General features: G+C 47.6%; 1 long non-coding RNA gene across 1 annotated transcript in view; it reads right to left on the reverse strand.

The window, feature by feature from the left end:
- Nucleotides 1-5921: 5921 nt before the first annotated feature.
- The window catches only part of LOC112081045 (uncharacterized), a 53426-nt gene continuing 40542 nt past the window's right edge, over nucleotides 5922-18805 (reverse strand). Inside the window, exon 3 of the long non-coding RNA XR_002896287.2 lies at nucleotides 5922-6029. This is a non-coding gene — a long non-coding RNA (uncharacterized lncRNA). The remainder of the gene's footprint in view (nucleotides 6030-18805) is intronic.

Here is an 18805-nt window from a genome sequence, read left to right on the forward strand (position 1 = left end):
AGCATAGCATGCACTGTAGTGTGAGAGCTTAAAAGCCATCTGGCAATGGGCTGTAGAGGATCAGTCTCACACCCCTCCGAGCTGACATCACTCTCTACCACAGGGAACATGACCAGGGATTACAGTTCATTACATCTAAAAACATGTTCTGGTAATGAATGGGATGTGGCTCGCCTTGCATGTGTTACAATAATTACTATGTTCCTCTCCAGTGGGTGAGACTCATCAGCCGTGTGTGTGTGGAAGAGAGAGAGTGTGTGTGTGAGTGTTTATGAGTCTGTGATTGTGTACATTTGTGTATAACGTGTGTGCGCTCTGTGCATGTGTGTATATGAGCATGCATATGTGTTTGTGTGTGTGTGTGCATATGTGTGTGTGAGCTGTTTGTTTATCCCAGTCCTGATGATAGGAGCAGAGCAGAGCTCAGGGCCAGTACTGTGGAGGAGAGCCCAGGCTGTGTGGTACTCCTCTGTTACTCCTCCCTCCCTACCGCCACCAGTCAGGGGACAAGAAGCTGCTTCCTGACGCAGTTAATTAAAAACACAGCATTAATTAGACAGACATCTCTCACCACCACCTCCACCCCCTCCACCCACCCCATTCTCCACAACAAGCCCGGCTAGAGCAGCTGTGTGGACCAGACTGTGTGGTTTGGGCCGGTGTCAGGGTCTGGAGCTGGAGCCAGAGAGGGAGGGGACAGGCCGAGCCACACACCCCAGAGGGAGGAGGTTGACTCTGGGTCARAGAGGCTGAGTTGGCTGGCCCTGATGGATGACAGCTGGAGTCTGGCTGTGCTCTGGAGATAGTTACACTGCACTCTGCTCATCTCTAACCTCTATGTAGAGCCGYCTCATACATACCCTGAACCAGTGAGACGGAGGTGGATACCGGTCATAGTAGGGCATTGTGTATTTACAAGTTTCAGAGTAAAGAACATATGATTCTAAAAACATGTCTTAATAAGGCCTGTAGTAAAAATCTGAGTCAGCTACATGTATCTGGGTCTGTGAGTGACATGGTCCCTCTGTAACATTCCCAAGCACCTGTCCTGTCCCACTGTAGATACAGCAGCCTGCTGGAGTTGCTGCTGCTGATAGTACTGCTCCCCTGTATTCCTCAGACAGTAGCAGTGACGAGTTGTGTGTGTTCCCTCAGATAGACTGTAGTGTGTGTGTGAGTCAGGAGGGAGAGGCAGAGGGAAGCCCAGGCTGTTCCAAGACTGATCTCTGGTCCCTTATGGCTGTATGACAGGGACACAGAGATCCCCATGGACAGCTGCTGCTCGCCTGCCTGCCTGCCTGCCTGCCTGCGGGTCCCCTCCTGTTTGCTCATACTGAGGTGGCAGAGGAGAGAAGAGAGGCGGGAGCAGGGGCGGTGGTTCCCCGTGCCGGGGATACCCAGGGGGAGTGTGGGGGTGTGAGAAGTGCTGAGGGGACACGTCAGCCAGGCCGATGCCAGTGTAGTGCTACGTGGGCCAGAAGGCGGGCACGAGGGTGGGTACAGCGGCGTGAGAGCCTCTCCCTGCCGAGGGAGGGCGGGGGAGGAAATGATACGACAGCGGATCGTTAAGAGACTGGCATTGACTGCAGCGTGCTAATTTATGCAAATGAAGGTCTGAGCCCATGGGAGAGGAAGGGGTGGGGAGGCGGGTGTTGCTGTTTGGCTGGTAGCCAGCATCTAGCAGTGAAAAGGTTAAACAGRCGAGCTGCGCTACATTGGAGGTTAGGAAAGTTCTGCTGTGTGAGCCAGGAGCGCCGTGATGCGCTGGGAACAATGACAAAGGCAAACGGAGCCCCGTCCATGCCAGCCTTCTCCCTGGCAAGGCGGGCAGACAGGCGACCAATCAGGGGGCACGCTGGCTCTCCCCTACGATTGGCATGGCCCCCCGGCCGCCCCTCCTCCCCTCCCAGCTGCCCAGGATGATTTTGTAAACATTTTGCCAGCGGATCAATAGCCGTATTGATCAACCATTGTGAGAGTGATCCGTCTAAAYCCCAGAGCAGCCTAGAGCTCAGAGATGGGAGGAGCGAGAGAGAGAGGCTGCGGAGAGGATGAAGAAAGGGAAAGAGAGAAAGAGAGGGAGAGAGAGAGAGGCTGCAGCCACAGAGAGTGGAAGAAGAGGTAGAGGGGAGAGAAGGGGATCTCAGAGAGAGAGGGAGACGGAGAGCTGAAGGTAGGGAGGCACGTTTCGGACGGCGCAAGGCGAGCAAGAGAGGCCATTGGGATTGTGGAGAAATGCGTTGTAATCGTTTTCTCGTTAAGGGAGGGAAGGAGGGAGGGGCGACTAACGAGCCTGGCTCTAAGTATGCAGGGTAAGTGACAGATGGCGAGACAGTGAGAGAGATTCCCACACATGGGGTAACCGGTAACTGCACTGGTTCGGCCTGGTGTCTGTGAAACCTACTGTGTGTGTCTGTATGAGTGTAAGTGTATGCGCGTGTGTGTGTGCGTGCGTGTGTGTGTGTGTCTGTGTGTGTTGTGTGTGTGCGTGCGTGCGTGCGTGCGTGTGTGTGTGTGTGTGTGTGTGTGTGTGTGTGTGTGTGTGTGTGTGTGTGTGTGTGTGTGTGTGTGTGTGTGTGCGTGCGTCGCGTGCGTGCGTGTGTGTGGTGTGTGAGGTTGCAGGGGTATGGGGAGTGCACGGTGAGTTGTGTCGGCCTCGCTCTGAGAAAGCAATACGGCTTTATGTATCACTGATTGCTTTTTCATTTTAATTTTAATTTCTTCTCTCTAGGAAAATAAAACACCTAGATGAGAAGCACCAGTAAATAGATTTGCAAATGTCTTCTCAATTTACCCAAAGACGACTTGGGTCAGAGGAGGCCCAGAACATACAACAGTCATCAGTGACAACCAGGTGGCTTTATATTGGAGCAGAAGGGAATTCCTTGATGAAGATGGTAAAAGGCCAAACTTCAGGCCCATATCCATGGAATTGCATCTTTGAGATACAGACAAGCACTACGCTAAATGTAGGATGCCTCACTCAGTATGTTCAGATACTGTAACACTGACGTCAGTGATGCCAGGAAAAAATCTACATCCTTGGAATGATGGACTTTGGACTATTGGGCGTCTGGTCATGGAATTGAAAATCCTCACTAGGGTGGAGACGGTTTCCCTCTGGAGTAATGAGATATTTACCTCCTACATTAGATGGATAGTGATGGAGCTTGGATTCTGTTATTTAAAAAAATATATATTGTATTTTGGAGATATATCTATTTTTTTGTGGTCAGGCATGAATTCAAAAGACATACATATGACCAGTCTGACGCATTTTCACCTTTTTATGGAGGTGCTCGTCTGGACTGGCAGCACAATGGATGTACAGCACAACGCTCCAAGGCTTAGCACAGAGGAGTGAGTGCCAGTCACATGACCCAAAGGGAAATCAAGTTTTTATTGATTGATTTTAAATGTGTGTTTTTTTGTCTCATGCATAGGAGTGGATGTTTGGGGACTGATTCACCATAGTATTGCGGACAGACTTTGTATGATGCTGCCTTGAGACCTGGCCTACTCTGTGCAGGATAAATACTTGTCTTAGGCAGCATTGGAATCCCTGATCTCAGACCAGTGGATATGACATGCACTCTGAATGCTGCCTTCCTGTGTTCCAGAAGGAGCCTGGGAAAAAGACTCAACGTTGTGTGCTGCAGGAGCAGACAAACCTGCATAGAGTTCTAGTTACTTATTTGTAAAGTCAAACAGTCACTATAACAAATATAACAAATACTGGAACTGTACACATATACACAACCTCACAATAGAAAACCTCCTATTTGTCCTTGCACTTTGAGCCTATTTGTTTCAAAACATCTCAAGGACATTTTGTGAATAATATATCTATCAGTAAACGTGCTAATGTGAGACATTAAAGCTTCAACAAGCTTTCACACCCTCAGAGTAAACAGGAAGACTGTCCCATTCTTAAAGACCTGTCGTGTTTCTTCAATACACGCTAAAAGTAGTAGGCGTGGACAATGGTAAACATTCATTGCCACAAATCTTATTCTTTGTTTGAACGTGCCATATTAAGTTGGTTTACTTGCCCGTGCTGAACTGTTTAGAAAGTTGAAGTTGAACTGTTTAGATGTTGAAGTTGAACTGTTTAGATGTTGAACTGTTTAGATGTTGAAGTTGAACTGTTTAGATGTTGAACTGTTTAGATGTTGAACTGTTTAGATGTTGAAGTTGAACTGTTTAGATGTTGAACTGTTAGATGTTGAACTGTTGAATGTTGAAGTTGAACTGTGTTTAGATGTTGAACTGTTTAGATGTTGAAGTTGAACTGTTTAGTGTTGAACTGTTTAGATGTTGAATGTTTAGAGTTGAACTGTTTAGATGTTTGAAATTGAACTGTTTAGATGTTGAAACTGTTTAGATGTTGAAGTTGAAGTTGAACTGTTTTAGATGTTGAAGTTTGAAGTTGAACTGTTTTAGGATGTTGAACTGTTTTAGATTTTGAACTGTTAGACGTTGAAGTTGAACTGTTTAGTGAAGAAACCATGGTGAGGCTAACATTGAGAGGGCACTTTCTATTCTCTGCTAAGGTTTATTCTAAGGCATCAATGGCTGTTCACTAGTGGAAAAATGAAGAACGTTCTCAATAATAATAACAAGACTACAATCAGATTAAGGCTGAATCATGCTGATTTTAATGTGGATATTACTGCCTTCACGGTCTCTGTTACATTTTAATGTGAGTACATTTTATTTTTATTTGACTGATGTAATGGTTAATTTCACATAAAGAGAGTTTTTCTTTCTGTTTTAATCAACTATTTTATTCAAAGGCATGGACTCCAGAATGTTCATGTCTACAGTACCATCTTAAATCTTTGTAGATTTTGTTGTTGTTTGTAATTTAGTTTGATGTCTACCCACACAGCGTTTTACATCAGATGTTAATCTGCAGGGGGACATCAAATCTAAATTAGTATTCAATTAACAGGTCAGTCAACCCTACTAATCAACCAATTAGACTGTTTTGTTGGAACAAAGGCAACAAACACAGTGGCCCCTGGGAGAGGAGGAGAAACACATGGCAGAATAGTGACAGTGTAAAAGAGGAGATTCTGCCAGAGAAACTGAATAAAGAGTGAGGGGAGGGGTGAAAGAGAGAAAGAGAAAGAGGAGAAAGAGGGAGAGAGAGGGAGGAGGGAACATGTCTAGAAGAACAGGGGAACAGTCTGGGACATGTCTGCCTCTGTTGTTTGTGTGTAAGGCATGGAAATTAGTGATGAAGTGAAACATAAAAGTATGTGTGTGTGTGATTTGGGGTGGTGAGAGGGTCGATATCAGAGCCTCTGGCAGGGTGTGTGAAGGAGAGACACAACTGGATTATGTCAGTGAAACCCTGGAGCGAGTGTCTCTCCTCTCCCCATTTCACACACTCTCTCTGGGATCTCCCCACTGGGAGTGGTGGAGGGCTGCCCTCTCCTAGAAGCAATAAAGGCCCAATCAAACCTCCCTAACCACTGCTGTGTCGTCCAAGACTACACAGCACTCCTGTTGTCCTCTTTATACTGACACTATATCTCATCTGCTTCAGAAATGAAAAAGCTCTCTCCTTAGAGAGTTTCCACAGTCAGAGACGTGGACCTAACCTCAGCACAAACGACCATACATGGACGTTGTGCTGAAAAGGAGAGTATGAAGAAGCAGGAGGCAAGCCCAGCAAGAGTCATTCTTGTGTGTATTCTTGTGTGTTTGAGTGTGTACATAGAGCAATAAAATACTCACTTTATATACAAACTAGAAAAAGTCAATAAAAACATCTGATTCAAGTAATGGATAAGAAAATAACCTTCAAGCGGTAGAATGATGTTCCCCTGAACTGTATATAGTCAGTCATTTATGGCGTCTACTGTGTAAATAGTAAAGAGCTGTTTGTATCCCCATTCAGTCAGTGAGTGTGATGTGTATTGGGAGTGTTGTGTTGAAGTGGAGGAGGCAGTCCACGTCCCATCAGGCCGCAGGAGATCAGAATGTTCAAACGCCCCCCTCCTTACACAGTGGAACTGAACCTGAGACACACACACACACACACAACACACACACACACACACACACACACACACACACACACACACACACACACACACACACACAACACACACACACACACACACACACACACACACACACACACACACACACACACACACACACACACCACACCCACACACACACACAGTGAAACAAAAGAGAGAGAGAACAGAATGTCAGTACTCAGTATCCTCACTCCAGGAGTCCTCCTCAGTCAGAGCCAGTGCAACCCGACAGCGGGGGGCAGGATGTCAGCTGACGGCAGAGAGTGAAGCATGCTCCAGGATACAGCCAGCAGGAGCAGCCTGGGAGAGAACACTCTGGTTCTTTGTTCCCTTTTACCTACACTAGCTATCTTCGTAGCCTCCATTTCCTCCTCAGCCCCATCCTGAGATCTGACAGGGAGATCCAGCATTGGCCAGAGGGAGCAGGGGCCCAGAGAGGAGAGGAGGAGAGGAGAGAGAAAGGGAAGGAGAGGAGGAGGAGAGAAGGAGAGAGGAGAGAGGAGAGAGGAGAGAGGAAGAGGAGAGAGGAGAGGAGAGAGGAGAGAACACAATTATTGTACCAGTAAACGCCAGAGCAACCCCATGTAATTGTGGCCATTACTAATTCATGTTTATTAATGCAGTGATGTATGATGGCGCCTGGTGACAGATTGTMGCTGTCTGGCCCTGTTGTGGAGTGRGTGTAGTGTYAGGGAGGGAGGYACATGGGGAGCGGGTGCTGGGGGGTGGGGGGATATGTAGATGTGGCGTATGTGGTGACAGTGCCAGGTTGTATGTGACACATTTGGTGATGACGGGGCGGGTGGTGGGCGGGGGGTTGAATAATGATGGTGCTGATGTCTTCCCCTGGCACTGTGCCAGGCCCCTGGTTCCCCAAAGCCACGGCCCCAGAGACCCTCAGCACCCCCGGGCACACACACACCACAGTTATGGTTTTCACTGCCACACAATTAGCAGCGCTGACGATTTGTTTTGTCGTGATAATCACCTCCGGGCTCTGACAAGCCCCACGCCGACCCCATCCCTCTGTCACTCACCCAGTACCAGTGACTCAGCAAGAGAGAGTGAGGGAATGTGAGGAGGAGAGGAGGAGAGGAAGGGAGGTGAAAAGCTGGAAAGGATTACAGGAGCACTAGCAGGACCCAGCTCTGTGGATCAGCACTTTTTAAGAGATCTTTGGGGGCCTGTTGGCTGAACGGTGTTCGCCTACTGGGAGGAAAGGCCAAACACAGCCCAGTTACACTTTTATAGAATGCTTTGTGGAAAAACACCCCTGACACACACCTCGGCGTGGCAGCTCGGTTTGTCATACGGCCCATGGGGCTCCGCTGCCCCTTCACATGACCAGAGCAACGACCTCAGAGGGCAGCCTCCTCAACAAGAACAGGCCATACCTACCAGCTGCACTGCTCTCTGGGAAATGAAGTTTAGTCGGTCACTGTGATGTATTTTGGCATCAAAAAGCTATAAGACAACCACCTTTGAGAAATCTAACCACAGAGAAGGCAGTGAGAATACTAAAGAGGCTGGTAAAGAATGTACTAGAAAACATGTTAATGTTTTAATCAAATGTTGTTCCTCTCTCTGAGCAGAGTCCCTGCCTCAGCTCTAATCCTTAATGAAAAGTTCATAATATAACACCTCATATGAATGTGAGTAATGTCACATTTTMTATATATATATATTTTTTATACTTCTATTAAAATGGGCTTGTGACTTGAGGAGAATCAACACAAGGTGCGTTGCAGATTATTTACCCAGAAAGAACAGCATAGGAAATAGAACCACTTGATATTCCGTTTTTGGAAGGGAGCAGATTTAAAACAAGATGTTGTGATGTGATGGAGGAGCGCAAAGCCTCTATGTGTGAGCAAATGAAGGTCAAAGGTCAGTTCAGACCCACGTGCATATCTTATACATATTCATAAATGAGGCCCATCAATCTCTGTAGGCTGCAGGGGCTGCGAGGAAATGTGTAGGCCCCAATAATAAAAACGGCATACGCCTTTGATAACAATGAAAATGTGCTGACATCAGAGAGGCTTTATGGGCTGTGTGATGTCTGATAGACCCTCTCTGATCATTACTGAAACACAGTGAACAGTAGCAACGGTATTCAACGACGCGCTAAAATGGTTACACAGTCCACAGGGGACGTTATAGAGAGGGGAGGACTGTCAGAGAGATGTACGCAGGCTTAACACCTGCTAAATGAAGGAAAGTTAAATCACAGAGTACATTTTTTTTATTGACTCTACCGGAGTCATCTTAACCATCAACAGATTGATACGCTCCCTAGAGTTAGTGTTGATAACTGGAGTTGATTGGGACTGAGCACTTTTAACTCCACAAGTGTAAACAGAAACAGGGAGTTATGGAGTATCCACAGATGTGCGAGGGACGTCATTGTCATATTTACCAGCATGCTCTGTTGTAGGTTGATTTTTAGAATTGTTTATTTTAGTATCTGTGCTTTCACATGTACATTGATTGTTTTTGATCTGATGCGACACAATGATACAGTCTGTAACATACATTTTCCTAACATAATCAAATCTATTATTTTGAATGTAAGTTGTGGGTGATTGTCACGCCCTGACCTTAGAGATCCTTTTTATGTCTCTATTTTGGTTTGGTCAGGGTGTGAGTTGTGGGTGGGTATTCTATGTTCTATGTTTTCTATTTCTTTGTGTTTGGCCGGGTGTGGTTCTCAATCAGAGGCAGCTGTCTATCGTTGTCTCTGATTGAGAACCATACTTAGGTAGCCCTTTTTTCCACCTGTCTTGGTGGGAAGTTGACTTTGTTTAGGGCACATAGCTTTTGAGCTTCACAGTTTGTTTTTGTAGTGTTTATTGTTTTGTTCGGCGTCATTTTTATTCAATAAAGAAAATGTACGCTCACCACGCTGCACCTTGGTCCTCTCCTTTCAACAGCCGTGACAGAACTTCCCACCACCAACGGACCAAGCAGCGTGGGAAAAAGGAGGAATGGACATGGGAGGACATCCTGAACGGCAAGGGATCCTGGACATGGGAGGAGATCCTGGCCGGAAGGGATCGCCTTCCATGGGAACAGGTGGAAGCATTGAGGAGGGCGGAGGCAGCGACGAAAGCAGAGCGGCAGCGTTACGAGGGAACACGGCTGGCAAGGAAGCCCGAGAGGCAGCTCCCCGTGCTTACCGTGGCGAGCGTCGTACTGGTCAGGCACCGTTTTATGCGGTGCAGCGCACGGTATCTTCAGTGCGCTTGCATAGCCCGGTGCGCTACATTCCAGCTCCCCGCATCTGCCGGGCTAGGGTGAGCATCCAGCCAGGAAGGGTTGTGCCAGCCCTGCTCTCCAGACCTCCAGTGCGTCTCCTCGGCCCAGTATATCCTGCGCCGGCTCTGCGCACTGTGTCTCCAGTGCGTCTGCACAGCCCAGTGCGTCCTGTGCCTGCGCCCCGCATCTGCAGGGCGAAAATAACCATCCAGCCAGGACGGGTTGTGCAGGCTCCTAGCTCGAGACCTCCAGTGCGCCTCCACGGCCCAATGTATCTGGTGCCTCTGCCAAGGACAAAGCCTCCTGTATGTCTCCCCAGCCTGGTGAGTCCTGTGGCAGCTCAACGTACCAGCCTGCCCATACGTCTCCTCCCTCCAGTGAGGATCCATGGCACAAAGCCTCCAGTGATGATCCATGGCACGAAGCCTCCAGTGATGATCCATGGCAWSAAGCCTCCAATGATGATCCATGGCACAAAGCCTCCAYTGATGATCCATGGCACAAAGCCTCCAGTGATGATCCATGGCAAGAAGCCTCCAGTGATGATCCATGGCACGAAGCCTCCAGTGATGATCCATGGCAAGAAGCCTCCAGTGATGGTCCACGGCACGAAGCCTCCAGTGAGGAGTCATGGCACGAAACCTCCAACGAAGGCCTCCAGTACAGAGCCTCCAGCGAAGGTCTCCAGTCCGGAGCCTCCAGCGACGGTCTCCAGTCCGGAGCATCCAGCGACGTTCTCCAGTCCGGAGCCTCCAGCGACGGCCTCCAGTCCGGAGCCCCCAGCGAGGGTGCCCAGTCCGGGGCCCGCAACGAGGGTGCCCAGTCCGGGGCCCGCTACGAGGGTCCCCAGTCCGGGGTTGACGACGAGGGTCCCGCACCAGAGGTGCCACCAAAGTGTGGTGAGCCAGTGGTGGAGCGGGGTCTGCGTCCCGCACCTGAGCCGCCACCGCGGATAGATGCCCACCCAGACCCTCCCCTATAGGTTTAGGTTTTGCGGTCGGAGTCCGCACCTTTGGGGGGGGGGTACTGTCACGCCCTGACCCTAGAGATCCTTTTTATGTCTCTATTTTGGTTTGGTCAGGGTGTGAGTTGGGGTGGGTATTCTATGTTTTCTATTTCGTTGTGTTTGGCCGGGTGTGGTTCTCAATCAGAGGCAGCTGTCTATTGTTGTCTCTGATTGAGAACCATACTTAGGTAGCCCTTTTTTCCACCTGTCTTGGTGGGAAGTTGACTTTGTTTAGGGCACATAGCCTTTGAGCTTCATGGTTTGTTTTTGTAGAGTTTATTGTTTTGTTCGGCGTCATTTTGACTAAATAAAGAAAATGTACGCTCACCACGCTGCACCTTGGTCCTCTCCTTTCAACAGCCATGACAGTGATGTAAAATTGTTGGACATCCTCCCTCTTAAATGGATACCAATTGAGCTTGGATGTCATATTGCAAGCCACCATAATATGACACAGTAAGAAATGTGTAAATGCTAACTCTACACCTTTACACCTCAAATGGGACCATATAAACCCCCGAAATAGTGTTGAGTTTTCTCCATAGGCGTTGAATTAGCTCTTGCGATTATATTGTGAGAGTAAACATTACTGTGAATAATTAACTCTAGAATAGTGAACAACACTTCAGAGAGTTAAAAAGGTAACAGAGTTATTTTAAATTAATACTGTACTAAATTGAGCATTTACAACTCTGAAAAAAATCATTCTGTTGCCAGAGTGTGTTTTACTCTGTTTAGACTGGGACCAAATGTTATCTGAGGCAGAGTTACATTTACTTCAATTAGAGTTATATTGTGTGAGTGTATGCGTCTGCGTGTACATGTACATGTTAAAGCTGTATGTGTGTACATCAAATCAAATTTTATTTGTCACATGCGCCGAATACAACCTTACAGTGAAATGCTTACTTACGAGCCCCTAACTGACAGTGCAGTTTAAAAAAATATGGATAAGAATAAGAGATAAAAGCAAAAAGTAATTAAAAAGGAGCAGTAAAAAATAACAATGATATAACTCAGGGGGGGGGGTGGGGGGGCTGGGGGTATAGGGGGACAGGCTGGGGTGGGAGGTAGGATGTGGAGGGTATGGTGTAGGAGGGGGGATGGTAGGGAGGGATGGGCGGGAGCGGCATGCGCTGCGCAGAGGGGGGGGTGGGGGGGGAGGGGGGTACATAGAAGTTACAATGTGCGGGGTACCGGTGTGGTTTGTTGACGGTGTATTAGGTGCGCGTCAGGATGTACTCGGAATTGGTGCACTGTAGATTGAAATATACTTTTTGTAGGAGTACTGAGGACTCCATGAAATATTATTATTAGTCTCATGAGGTGGGAATAGGTTCTTCTGGTGGGTGGTTTTGTTCGTTTCCCAATGTCTTTTGGGGGGTCTGGTGATCTCAGCAAGAGTTGTCCTTGGGTGTGTTACTGGTATGGGACCATAGATGTTTAGATTGGTAGATGTGGCAGTTGTTGTTCGATTATCCATCTCACCAGCCAAGACCGAAGTATGAAGCACTCACACCCAGATTATAAACAGGGAAAAAAAAAAACAAAAATCGCCAATATAATTTCCATATTAGTCACATAGCCGCCACTCGCGAGAAATTGGGGGGTGCTCGGTCTGACCTTGCTCCTGTAGTCTCATAATCAATCTACCCTCCTCCTAATCCTGAATTGTCTTTGACATCCATTCCGTCTTGTAATTGAGGAGAGGTTGAGGTCCTGACGGTGTTGCAACACCTTGTGTTTCGGCCAATACGGCCAGGTCTTTACCTCGCGCCTATAGGCTGTCTCGTTGTTGTCGGTGATCAGGCCTACCACTGTTGTGTCATCTGCAAATTGAATGATGGTGTTGAGTCGTGCCTGGCCGTGCAGTCATGGAGTACAGGAGAGAGCTGAGCACGCACCTCTGAGGGGCCCATGTGTTGAGGATCAGCGTGGCGGATGTGTTGTTATAAACTTACCACCTGGGGGTGGCCCGTCAGGAAGTCCAGGATCCAGTTTCAGAGGGAGGTGTTTAGTCCCAGGGTCCTTAGCTTATTGATGAGCTTTGAGGGCACTATGGTGTTGAACAGCATGAGTGTGTAGTCAATGAAGGCATTCTCACATAGGTGTTCCTTCTGTCCAGGTGGGAAGGGCAGTGTGGAGTGCAATAGAAACTGCATCATCTGTGGTCTGTTGGGGCGGTATGCAAATTGAAGTGGGTCAAGGGTTTCTGGGATGATGGTGTTGATGTGGGCAATGACGAGACGTGAGTGCTACGTGTCGGTAGTCATTTAGGGCAGGTTACTAGTGTTCTTGGGAGAGGGTATGGTGGTCTGCTTAAAACATGTTGGTATTACAGATTCGGACAGGGAGAGGTTGAAAATGTCAGTGAAGACACTTGCTAGTTGGTCAGCGCATGCTTGCAGTACACGTCCTGGTAATCCGTCTGGCCCTGCGGCCTTGTGAATGTTGACCTGTCTAAAGGTCTTACTCACATCGGCTACGGAGAGCTTGATCACATAGTCTTCCGGCACAGCTGGTGCTCTCATGCATGTTTCAGTGTTACTTGCCTTGAAGCGAGCATAGAGGTAGTTTAGCTCGTCCGGTAGGCTCGTGTCACATGTGCATGCGTCTGTGCGTGTTTTTTGTTGTTGTGCATATTGGTTAATGTCTCTCTTTTTGGCTAGTTGATGGGGTTGGGTAAAGGGTATCACTGTATCTGTATATGTCTGGAACAGTCAAGTGCATATGTCTGCCAGAATAGTGCATGTTCCTCAGTGAATTTTTTTCTCCCTCATTTTCATTAAATGAGCAGCTTGAATGTTCCCAATGTTAAGCACATATCTTGAAAGAAGACAAAAATAGTAATTATTATTCCTTGCTTTTAGTGGTCTCCACAGGCAGCGTAGGCTATGCTGTATTTCCTGTAAACATTGGGAGGGAGAAGAATGAGAAGAAGAGAGGAAGAAGAAGAGAGGGAGAAGGAGAGAGGGAGAGAGGGAGACGGAGAGAGGGAGAGAGGGAGACGGAGAGAGGGAGAAGGACAGAGGAAGAAGGAGAAAGGGATAAGAAGAGAAGAAGGAGAGAGGGTGAAGGAGAGAAGGAGAGAAGGAGAAGAGAAGGAGAGAGGGTGAAGAAGAGAGGGAGAAGGAGAGAGGGAGAAGGAGAAAATACTCCTGGTAACAAAGCCATTATATGTGAATGAGGCTGATGGGGACTGGGCTGACATGACGCCATGCCGCTCTGTGTGATTGTGCTCTGCATGAGAGCATCCAGAACATTCCACACCCCTCAGCGCACACATAAACACACGCACACAGACACAGACACAGAACCATTAACCTAAAAATGAAACACTTAATGGCCAGCAGAAATATCAGTATCCGTATTCATTTACATTATTCAAAAAAATATGAGCTGATAACCAATCATTTCATATTCCCCTCCCCTATTTATTGTGACWTTTTCCAGTGAAAATGGAACCTCAGTAATATGGGGGGTACTTCACATACGTATATAGCTTTTTTCAAACACTATGTCCTGCTCTCAGTGCATCCATGCAAGATGGAGGTGTTACTGCTCATGGTAATGCAGTGGCTCTAATGGCCTTGGAAATATTTAGCTTTTTCTTAAACGCCATAAAACAGCTGGAAATCGCAAGCTTCCATCCAACATATGTCAACAGCAGGATGTAGTTCCTAAATATATGAATACATGAATATTTCTATTTTTTTTCACACAAAATATGAGGCCAAAATGATCCATTATGATGCATAAGGGTACAGAGAGAGACAGAGAGGTGCATGGGGCGAGGCTGCTTTAAATGTTATATTTCCATGATTGGTTCATTCTTTCCACTTCCTGTCCATTGTGCCAATGCAAACGCCATTGTCTGTGCTGTGGCACTGTTCATGGCTCTGTTCGGCCCTCAGAAAGGCCGTCCCCTGGGAGCTCTGCATCTTTTATTAATCAGGGCCACTGCGCCACAGCCCCGCCACAGCCACAGCCCCGCTTATCTAATTTAGCAGCCCTACTGTCTCAGATGGAGAAGGGCTGGCCTGGGTGTGGGGAGAGGGGACTGGGTAGTGGGGTGCCTCTTTCAGCCCCTGGGGGGGGGGGGGGGCGACCTATCAGACACCTCGTCACCAAGCTTTCGGACTGAATCACAATAGAGCAAATTACCTTCTGCTGACAAGAAAAAATGAACGCGGCGCCCGTATGAAAAAAAATAGGACTGTCAGGGAGAGGTGACACATTGATTGCTTAGTATGCGCATCCTGGAGGCTGGGGTTCAGACCCTCCTCCCTATTTATATGTAGAAGAGGCGCAGCAGCGAGGGAAGATGGGAAATTGAAATGCCATGTAAGATTGGGGGGCTCCCTCTCAAGCCAAGCTCCCCAGCCCAGCACAGCTCAGAACAGCCTCGGTCTGTTCCAGAGGATGTGTTCTGGAGAACAGCTACGCTCATACTACCACACTACCATTACCACACATACAGAACTTTACAGGATCACTATGGCAAAGACAAAAAGTGCTTGATAGCATCACCAGCTACCTGAATGAGCTCTCACACACGTACACTAGGTTCCAACACAGATACATAAGACTCTCTAGTGAGGGCCTGTGTATCGTCACAAGACATGACAAGACCTGGTCTCTAAGTTATTTTTTATTCCCTCTCTGGTTCCCTGTGTCTGTCCCCCCTCTGTCCCCTCTGCCCCCTCCTCTCTCATCTGTGTCATGGCTCAGATGAATCAGTGTCACCGGTGTTGAGAGCACTTACTGTCAACCCCGACGCCCCAGGCCACGCCACTGATGGACACAAACTATAAAATATCCCCCCCGGGGAGGCATTGCTCAACCACTGCCCCACAGCCCCGAGCTGGAGTGCTACTATGGGTTTGTGCGCACGCGTGTGTGTGTGTGTGTGTGTGTGTGTTTGTGTGTTTTGACCATGTAATTATGGTTTGTGTGTGCAGTCCTGTGTATAATAGTGTGAATTGGGGAAGAGGAATGGCTGGGGGTGTATATCAAGCTGGAAAAATATAGTTTGTCATGTCAGAGGATAATGCTCATCCTGGTTTAAGGCTCTTGTTTTACAGCCCCCTTTAGAGAGAGATTAGAATAAATAAGAGGAGCCTGTCTGATCCATGCTGAGACTCCTCCACAGAACCAGCACCATGCTCCTCCCTTGGTCCCGCTCTCCTTCAGGATCCAGGCTCAGCCAGCCAGACAGTCCTGCTACTAGCCCTGCTCTGCTCTGGACCTCAGTGGATGGATGCTGGACATCCTGGCTGAAACACTATGCTTGGTCTCTGGCCTATAAGTGCAGCAGAAGTTTAGAGCTGGCTATGATATAGATGAAAATCATCATGGCGTCTGAGGATGCCGGGTCATATCTTGCGATCAAGTAGTGTGGAAAAGACCTGTTGCTGTGATGGCTACTGGGCCTGGATGGCAGACGCGGATGGCAGGAGGAGCTTCGTGAGGGGGCTGCAGGGCTGATGATGGATGGAAGGAGGGTGGGGTGAGCAGAGGGGGTCTTTCCAGACTGCACCCCTTATACGGCAAGATCCCCACAGGCCTGGCCACGGGTCACTGGGCGCTGCTAACCGGCTGCTTTTCATCCAAGTAATCTTGCCCAAGGTTAAATACATGTCTCTTGCTCCGTCATTGAAGAGAGAGTGTGCCATAATGAGTTGGTGATTGTTGTGTGTGTGTTGTGGTGTGTGTGTGGTGTGTGTGTGCTGTGTGTGTGTGGTGTGGTTGTGTGGTGTGTGTGGTTGTGTGTGTGTTGTGTGTGTGTGTGTGTGTGTGTGGTGTGTGTGTTGTGGTGTGTGTGGTGTGTGTGTGTGTGGTGTGCTGATTGCACATTTCATATATAGAGGATATATAAAATAACTAAGTGTACACACACACATCTCAGTCCCGCTTTTCTGCTATAACATCCTGGTGGGAAATCGCCATATAGATCAGTCATCCTCATTGGAGAGCTACTCAGCTCGAAACCCAAATATTGACTTAATCATTTACCTGTCAGGATTAGCGGTCTCTGTGCTGCTTGACTTTAATCTAATCAAGGAGTAATTAGCAGGGTCCATCGAGATCAGAGGACGGGGAATTTAAGAGAGGGACAGGAAGGGAAGTGTTACTAAAGTTAACTGGCCACTCAATACATGTATAAAATCTTAATGTCATTCCATATTGTCTGGATTGAGCTGTCCTGTACATGGTTTGGGCAGCGTACAAATGCTTCTATTAATATGATGGCTAATTCAAAATCCCGGGCGTCAATAACCTGAGTCGTGTTGTAGATTAGACTTCATCATCTTGATAGCGCCTCCTGAGCCCAGGCCAAGGTAAGATGGGGCAGATGCCTAAGAACGGCTTTGTGCCTCAGAAGGAAGTCGCTTGATTCTCAGATTTGGTTTGGTTGTTATAGTGCATTTGTGAATGCTGTGGGGGTGTGTGGGCGTCGTTAAAAAGACCTTTCCCTGTGGTTCGGTAGGGAGGGGTGGGGTGGTTGGTCGTAGTTCCTGGTCGCTAGTCAGAGGGCTGCGGGGGCGTGGAGGTGTGGGATGGATGGAGCGTGGGGTAGGGCCTCGTGATGAAACCCTCCACCAGTTACCGACCCCTGCGCTGTCACGCAGCGCTCCTGCGGGCTGTTTGGGTGTCCGCCGGTGCCGTGCTGGGCGCCATATACAACTCATTATAATGTGGCTGATGAGTCTAATGCCATCTCACTTTCATAGATTATAATGATTTCGCTCAGCTCAGCCACAAGATGAGGCTAGGGGGGCTCGCTGTCTTACTTGAGGTGCCTCAGATGTTTCAGGATGGGGGATGGAGATGATGAGGAGAAGGAGGAGGCAGCGGATGGAGAAGCTAGGTGGAGCCTGTATGCACAGGCAAAAAACAAAGCGAGCCCAGATAGCAAATACACAATCAGCTGTCACGTTCTGACCTTAGTTCTTTTGTTATGTCTTTGTTTTAGTATGGTCAGGGCGTGAGTTGGGTGGGTTGTCTATGTTCGTTTTTCTATGTTGTGTTTTGCGTTTGGCCTGGTATGGTTCTCAATCAGAGGCAGGTGTCGTTAGTTGTCTCTGATTGAGAATCATACTTAGGTAGCCTTTTTCCACCTGTGTTTCGTGGGTGATTATTTTCTGTTCCTGTGTCTGTGTTTTTCACCATACGGGACTGTTTCGTTTTCGTTAGTTTGTCAGTTTATTGTTTTTGTTCAGTGTTCTATTTCTTTATTAAAATATGGACACTTACCACGCTGCACCTTGGTCCTCCTCTTCTCATTCCAACGACGAGCGTTACAATCAGGAGAATAATTGATCATTTGTTGCATTGTAAGAAATTGTTGTCAGACTTCACTGTGATAATGCGGCTGCAAAATGTGTAAACATAATGTACCTCAAAAGCAGTGGATGAGGAAGAGACCACAGGCCAGACAGAACAAACCATTGCAACCACAGAGCCAAGCCCACATAACAGAGAGACCAGACATTAAAACCATGCTTAGGGATATAGCCGACCACTCCTTACTACACGCATGATCAGTGATCACTACAACATCCTGGTCCTGACGAGGACCACCTACGTTAGTCAGATTCCCTGAGTGACATTCCATCTCTAGTGCATAGCTGTGCTGACGATAGTTCCTCTGGATGATATGAATAAGCAAATAACACATTTTTTCCAGTCGTTTAATCTCTGAGCAGGGCAATTAGTTAGAATGTAGTTTATGGGGATTTTTTCTGTCCTTATTATTGTTAGTGAAATGTCAGGCTCTTATTTAGCTGTGGGATGAATAATAAATATGCTGTAATTACTGTCCTCAATGAGCTAACAGGCTGGATGTTTTAATGGTGGAGGAGGGAGACTGTTTCTTTCTTTATAGCACCTTTCTCTCTCTCTCCTTTCTCTTTCTCCCTCTCTCTCTTTAATTGGATCTTGTAATTAGTTTCTCTGATGGATCTGGGAGGTCTGAGGCATCCTCTGCAGCGTTCATTAGCGTCCATGGTGGAGGGGGCAGCTCTTTAAAAGCTCTCCGTGTTTCTGTCCCTGCTCAGCTCAGCCCAGCCCTGACAGACACAGACCAACACACTATGAGTTTAACGTACTGTAGAGGAGGGAGAGGAGAGGAGAAGAGAAGAGGGGAGATTGTCCCTTTCTGCCTATAATGTTTCAACTTCCTGCTATTAGTTTTTTTTCAAATGAGCATTTGTGTGTCAGTTACTAAATGATTTTGTTTTAGAACAGGCACCAAGCTAAACAAAGGCATAAAGGAGAGAGCCAAACGAGACAGCAGGACAGGCAGATATGAAGATACAGTGATATATAAGTAGTCTGACAGCATATTGTTGTTACTCTGAGGTAACGGTTAGCAGTATAATCTCAAATCCAGCTGGAGAGATCTGTCCGGTACAGAGTATGACTGTTATGTGTGTGTCAGAGTGATCAGAGCTGGTAAAAATGTAATTCATGTTCTAATTAT

The sequence above is a fragment of the Salvelinus sp. IW2-2015 genome, unplaced genomic scaffold, assembly GCF_002910315.2.
Source record: "Salvelinus sp. IW2-2015 unplaced genomic scaffold, ASM291031v2 Un_scaffold16688, whole genome shotgun sequence".
Lineage (NCBI taxonomy): Eukaryota > Metazoa > Chordata > Actinopteri > Salmoniformes > Salmonidae > Salvelinus > Salvelinus sp. IW2-2015.